At 37.9% G+C, this 6,708-nt stretch overlaps 1 non-coding gene across 1 annotated transcript; it reads left to right on the top strand.

Moving 5' to 3' along the window:
* Positions 1 to 489: 489 nt before the first annotated feature.
* On the top strand, positions 490 to 591 carry LOC127745046 (small nucleolar RNA R71). Its single transcript, XR_008006235.1, has one exon. It is a non-coding gene; the product is annotated as a small nucleolar RNA R71 (small nucleolar RNA).
* Positions 592 to 6,708: the final 6,117 nt, after the last annotated feature.

Genomic DNA, 6,708 nt, shown 5'->3' with positions numbered 1-6,708 from the left:
GTGGCGTCTCTGGTCTTGGCCTTGGTCTTGTTGATTTTCCCACCCAAAGTTAGGGTGGTTTCTCCAACCAGAATTGTAAGTTTTGGAGTATGGATCATGGGTCTGTCTGGGTGAGTTTCCAACATAGTTGGCTTATTCCCAGTCACCTTCTTCTCCTGCATTTACCCCTTCTTGAGCTGGTGATAAGGTGATGATTACTGGAACTTGGTTTTCTTCTACCTTCTTGGTAAGATCTACTAGCTTCTTGGTGATCATCTTATTTTGAGCCAGCAATGCATCTATATGGTTCAGCTCCATTACTCCTTGAGTGTTGCTTCTTTCAGAAGCATAGAAGTAGTCATTCTTAGCCACAGTCTCAATGACATCTATGGCTTCTTCAATGGTTTTCTTCTTGTTTAGAGAGCCCCCTGATGAATGGTCTACGACCTTCTTTGACTCATAAGAAAGACCTTCATAGAAAATGTGCAGTTGAACCCATTCATTGAACATATCTGGTGAGCATCTTCTTGTTAAGTCCTTAAACCTCTCCCATGCCTCATAGAGAGTTTCACCATCTTATTGCCTGAAGTTTTGTACCTCATCTCTCAGCCTATTGATTCTTTGAGGAGGGTAGAATCTTGCCAAAAACTTGTTTACCACATCCTCCCAATTTGTTAAGCTCTCCTTTGGGAATGATTCTAGCTACTTAGATGCTTTGTCCCTGAGTGAAAAGGGAAACAATAGCAGTCTATAGACATCTGGATGGACACCATTAGACTTCACAGTGTCACATATTCTTAGGAAGGTGGTTAGATGTTGATTGGGGTCTTCTTGGGCACTTCCTCCGAATGACCAATTGTTCTGAACAAAGGTGATGAGCTGGGGTTTTAATTCAAAGTTGTTGGCATGTATGGTGGGCTTTTAGATGCTACTTCCATAATTTCCTAGGTTTGGATTGATGTAAGAGTCTAGAACTCTCCTTTCTTTCCCAACATGATTCACAAGGTCTTCTCTAGCATGGTTGTGAGCTTCTTCTTTATGGTTGTTTTCCAAGTTCTCCTCCATGTTTGTTTCAAAGTACTCTTCTTCTTCCTCAGCACCAACAACTCTTTTCCCTCTTGCTTCCCTCCTTAATCTAAGGAAGGTCCTCTCAGGTTTTGAATCAAAGGAAGTTGAAGCTTCAGTTCTTCTCCCTGTCATACAACTAACAGAGCACACAGCAAGAAATAAAATGGATTGATTATTCTTGTTAGAGTGGCTGTTAGTGTGAGTAGTGCAAATTATCAAACAGTTAGTGGGTTAGTGAGCAGAATTATAAGTAAATTCAAAGAAAAAGAAAATAACGAGGGGATAAGGGGTGAGGACGAGAATTAATTGAAACTAAAAGTAATTGACTAGGCAAATTAAACAATAAAAAGAAAATGCTCAATCTAGTGAACTTCCAACTTAATCATTGTCGATACAAAATCAATTTAATCCCCGGCAACGGCGCCATAAACTTGATGCACGAATTGTCGTCAAGTATACCGAATTGTCGTCAAGTAAAACTCACAATAGAGTGAGGTCGAATCCCATAGGGATTGATTAGTCAAGCAAATTTAGTTGGAAATATGTGCTAGTTGAGCTAAACAGAAATTTAGTTGAGAATTGCAGAAAATTAAATGGCGGGAAAGTAAAGTGCAGAATCTTAAATGGGGATATGGGGAAATGAACATGGAAATAAATGGCATAAAGTAAAGAGAAAGGGTAAGATCAAAGATAAGGAATTCATAGGGCTTAGGAGATGTTGCATTCTCCGGATCAAGTTCATTCTCATCTCTTCCTTAATCAATGCATTCATTGATCTCCTTGGCAATCTTAAGTGATTGGATCCCAATTCCTTGGCAATCCAATCTCTCTAAGCTTGAACAATTGCCCAATTCCTTGACTTAATTGCTCATGGGAAGAGATGAAGTATGGTCACTGATTATACCACATGTATTTCCAAATCAAAGTGTTGGGAGGATTACATGTCACTATATCCGCCCAAACCCCAATTTGGTCCCACATGAGAAAACATTTATAGCATGATCTCCTCATTCCTTTTCCAAGGCTCAGAGGAGATCCAATTATGGAGAGTTTCTTTTCCAAGACAACTAACCAATTAGATTAAGATCGAAAGCTTCCTAGTAAATCAAGAGAAAAGAAAGAGGAAGAAGAATGGAAACTATAATTGATCAATCAAATTACAACAGAGCTTCCTAACCCAATGAAAGGGGTTTAGTTGTTCATAGCTCTGGAAATGGAAATGAAAAATAGTAGAACAGAATACATGCTTCCCAAACTAGAAAATGCAGGAAGTAAATATACAGAGTGTAGTTCTCCAAAAGTGCCAAGCTTCCCTATAGTTCAAAACTACTCCTATATATACTACTCTTCTTGATCTTCTAGTGAGTTCTTCAAGTCTTGGATATGGGCCTTTGATCTTGAGTTGAAGTAGTTACAATCTTCAGTGGGCTCAGCTTTGTTTGCAGAAAAATGTAAGTTAGGCATGGGCGTTAGTTAGGACATTAGTGGCGTTAACGTTAAGTGAGGATGTGGGTTCGAGAACGTTAGTGACAATCACCTTTTCCACTAACGTTTCAACCCAAAATGATCAACGTTAACTTCAACGTTAGTGGCACTAACGTGACTACTAACGTTGCCTCTTGGTCTTTCGCAAACGTTATTGGGAATCACCTTTTCCAATAATGTTACCTTGTACCCCCTGTCCTCACTTAGAGTTCACGTTAACTAGGTTAACGTGGCTCTTAATGTGGGCATGCCTAAACTTCGAGAGCGTTAGTGACACTTACCTTTGTCACTAACTTACCATTATCACTAACGCTCCAAATGCCCCCTCTTTCCCATGTTAGAGTTCACGTTAATTAGATTAATGTGGCCACTAACGTGGTAGTAATTGCCATCTCCAACGTTAGTGACAAAGTTGAGTGTCACTAACGTTGGCTTATCATGCTTAGCTCCACGTTATCTCTCACGTTAGTGGTCTTAACGTGACCACTAATGTGGGCACTCTTGGGTTGGTCCAACGTTAGTGACAAAGGTGAGTGTCACTAATGTTGGTGATTGGTTCTTCATCCCACGTTAGAGTTCACGTTAATTGGATTAACGTGGCTTCATTGTGCCTTTGTGGAACGTTAGTGGCAATCACTTTTACCACTAACGTTGGAGCTCTTCTTCCTCCTCTACGTTAGCTACCACGTTAATGTAGTTAACGTTGCAACTAACGTGGTCTATGATAGCTTCGAGGGCGTTATTGGCGATCACTTTTTCCATTAACGCTACAAGCTTGTTCCTATTCCACGTTAGTGGTCACGTTAAATAGATTAACGTGGCTGCTAACGTGGCTCCTTCTTGCTTCCTTTATCCTGAGATCAAGCAATTAAGGTGCATCAAAGCTCTGTTCCAAGTCATGAGATTATGCATCATCAATTATATCATACAATTCTTGCCTAATCCTCATGAAATCATGTAAAGTTCACAATAATTGCTTGAATCAAGGTGTAAGCGTATTTTCATCCAAAACTTGCTTATTTACTAAGAAAATGCTTGAAACTACCCTAAAACAGTAAAGAAAAAATCAATAAAACTGGCCAAGATGCCCTGGCATCAGCGCCATGCGTGCGTGCGCACCGATTGCCTTTGTGATCCACGCGTGCGCGCTAAGTGCACGTGCGCGTCAGTTGGAATTCTTTAGCCTGCGCAGATGCGTCCATCCTTGCGCGCCGCTTCCAGTTATCCTCATCCACACGTGCGCGTGATGTGCGCGTGATGTGCGCGTGTGCGTCAGTGCTGCAGTTCCTAAAATCCAAATCTTCATGTTCCTTCCTCTTATGCATGCTTTCTTTCTCTCTTCTAGGCCATTCTTACCCTATTAATTCTGAAATCACTCAACAAATACGTCACGGCATCGAATGGCAATAAAGAGGATCAAAATATAGCAATACTAAGGCAAAATAAGCATGTTTTCTATCATGGAGCAATATTAGGAAGTGAACACAAAACCATGCATTTCTTGTGAAAAAGTGCGAGAAATATTGACAAAAACACCCCAAATTAAGCACGAGATAAACCACAAAATTAAGGTTTATCAATACGCACAAGAAAATTAGCATGTGTGCGTGCGCACAAGTACCTGTGCATACGCACAGGAGATCTTTCAGCCGAGTGTGCGGACGCATACATCTATGTGTCTGCACAGGTCTCTGCACGTGGATTCATTAATGAAACATGTGCTGCACGATTTTGGGAGCCTTTGGCCCAAATTTGGAAGGCTTGAATGCTGAAATCAAGTGCTATATGAAGGAAACTTCATGCCATATGAAAGAGAGCCATCTTAGAGTAGGAAAAATCACATAGTAGGAGTAGGAATAGTGTAGATTAGGAAATTCTCTCTTAGGATTTTTAATTAGGGTTTATAGCATTTTACACTTCAAGTCTTGTCTTTGGATTTTGCAATTTACATTGTAAGTATTTCTTTAATTTTTTCTTTTTACTACCTTGCTTTGTCTACACTTTCATATATTTTAGCTTCCTTTGTTAATATTCATAGTTTTGCAATTTTGAATTCCTAATTGTTTAATTTGATGTTTGATGGCTTTTATATGTTTGGTTGAGTTGCCTTTATTGATTTTGATCATTTATGATTCATAGCTTTTATCATTTTCCCTATTTTGCCATGTTTTATGTTTATGCCCTCTATGTGTTTGATAAAATGCCAATTTTAGTTATGGGGTAATTTCCACCCCTTGCCTTGGGAAAAATATTTATAGATTACTAGAGCCATAATATCTAACATTTAGTGATAATTCTTGGGTTGTTACTTGTTATTGTTTCCACTAACGCTAGCTTTTTACCAATTAATTTGGTAAGTTAGCTAGGATTTGTGGATTAATTACAATTATGCTCACTTAACTTATCCTTCGATGTTAAGGGTTGACTTAGTGCAATTAATCCATCATAATTATCATAGTTGTCGTTATGGCGTGGAAGGGATTCCATAACTCATCCCAAGTCAAGGTTTCATTTATGATTTGAACCACTTTTCCATCACTTTATAGCATTACTTGTTTATATTACATACATAGTTCTTTTATTCCTTTATTTGTTTATTAATTGCAATTTTGCCTTGTTCTTTTATCTTTTTATTTGTTTACTTCAATCATTGAAACCCCCTTGCTTTCCACAACCAAAATGGTATGCACTTGTTGCCACTAGTTCCTAGGGAGAACGACCCAGGAGTCTAAATACTCTCGGTAAATTTTGTATTGAATTGTGGCATCTTTGAATTTTAATTTGATATTGATCAATTGTTGGGTTTGGAACTATACTTAGGACACCAATTCTAATTTTGAGAAAAAAAAATTCCTAACCTGCTTTGGTCCATCATCACCTCCACTGTTAAGGTTAGGAGCTCTGTTCATTCTATAGATTAATATTGTTACTCTTCTATTTTAATTAATGTATTGATTTCAATTTTAAAAATTTGTTTTCGTTCTTCATCTTAAGGATTTGGGTAGATCAGAAGAATAACCCCTATCCTAATTGAGTTCTTGTAAACCTTGGAAAAGTAATTTACTTGACAACCTTTGATTCAAGAACCAACTGTCAAGCTAGTGACGTAAAGAAGCGCTTATTAGGAGGCAACCCAATTTTTAGTATCCTTTGATTTTTATTTGTTCTTGATATTTTGTTATTTCATTTAGTTGTCCTTAGTTTTCCCTTTTTTTACATGTATTTGGGTCAGGGAAAGTGTTTATAACAGAAACAGGTGCAATCAGAAGGGAGTTCAGCACACCCAGAAGGCACGTTTTTCAGGTCTTCTTTTGCTTAGGGGCAAGCAAACTTTTAAGTTTGGTATTGTGGGTCGAGCAAGCTCTCTGTTCTCTTTGTGTACCTTATTATCTGTGGCACCATGGGGAGGTGAATGTTCTTCATGAAGGAGCACAGCCTGAGGAATGAGATGACCACCAGGATAACTGAAGTGGTTGAGTTCCTTTCATTTTATTTCCCCTTAAGTTCTTATTTTGAAGTCTCTTGTTTTCTATTGCTTTCCTTTATCTACTGCATGATCTTTCGTATTTTAAATTCTTAGGTTTAGTTTTATTCTGTTATTTGCTTTTAGTTTTATAAAGTTGTCTCATGTACTGCTCACTGAGCTTGAATCTAAAAAAAGAAGAAAAGAAGTGATGTATTGCATGAGAAATTGAGTCTATGTTTAAAAGTAGTCTTATTTACTTAAATATGGTGGTGTTATCTGTGATTTTGAATGCATGATATGAACAGTGCATATTTGAATTTAAATCAAAGGATGTCGATGCATGAAGAATAGGAATTTAGAGAACTATTATGAATTCTCTAAACTAAACAAAAGCTTAATCCTTGAAACAAAAGAAACAACAAAAAGAAAATAAAGAAAAGCAAGGTCCAAGGCTCTGAGCATCAATGCTAGGAAGGTCAAATATGATTAAAAGCTCAAAGAGTTGTTTTCCTAGACATATGCTTGTGGTGTGAATGCGTTAAGTAATCCTTGAGACAGAACACTAAGAGTCGAGATCAAGTGCATTTAACAGAGTATGCCAAAGGCTTTGAGCACCACTGTCTGGGAGTAACTGAAAGAAAAATTAGAACTCAAAGAGAGTTTTCCAGTTAAGTGCTTGTGGTATTTTTGTGTCAAGTAAAGCTTGAGAA

The sequence above is a fragment of the Arachis duranensis genome, chromosome 2 (assembly GCF_000817695.3).
Source record: "Arachis duranensis cultivar V14167 chromosome 2, aradu.V14167.gnm2.J7QH, whole genome shotgun sequence".
NCBI lineage: Eukaryota > Viridiplantae > Streptophyta > Magnoliopsida > Fabales > Fabaceae > Arachis > Arachis duranensis.
Note: the sequence above shows the minus strand (reverse complement) of the source record. Positions and strands in the feature narration are given on the sequence as shown.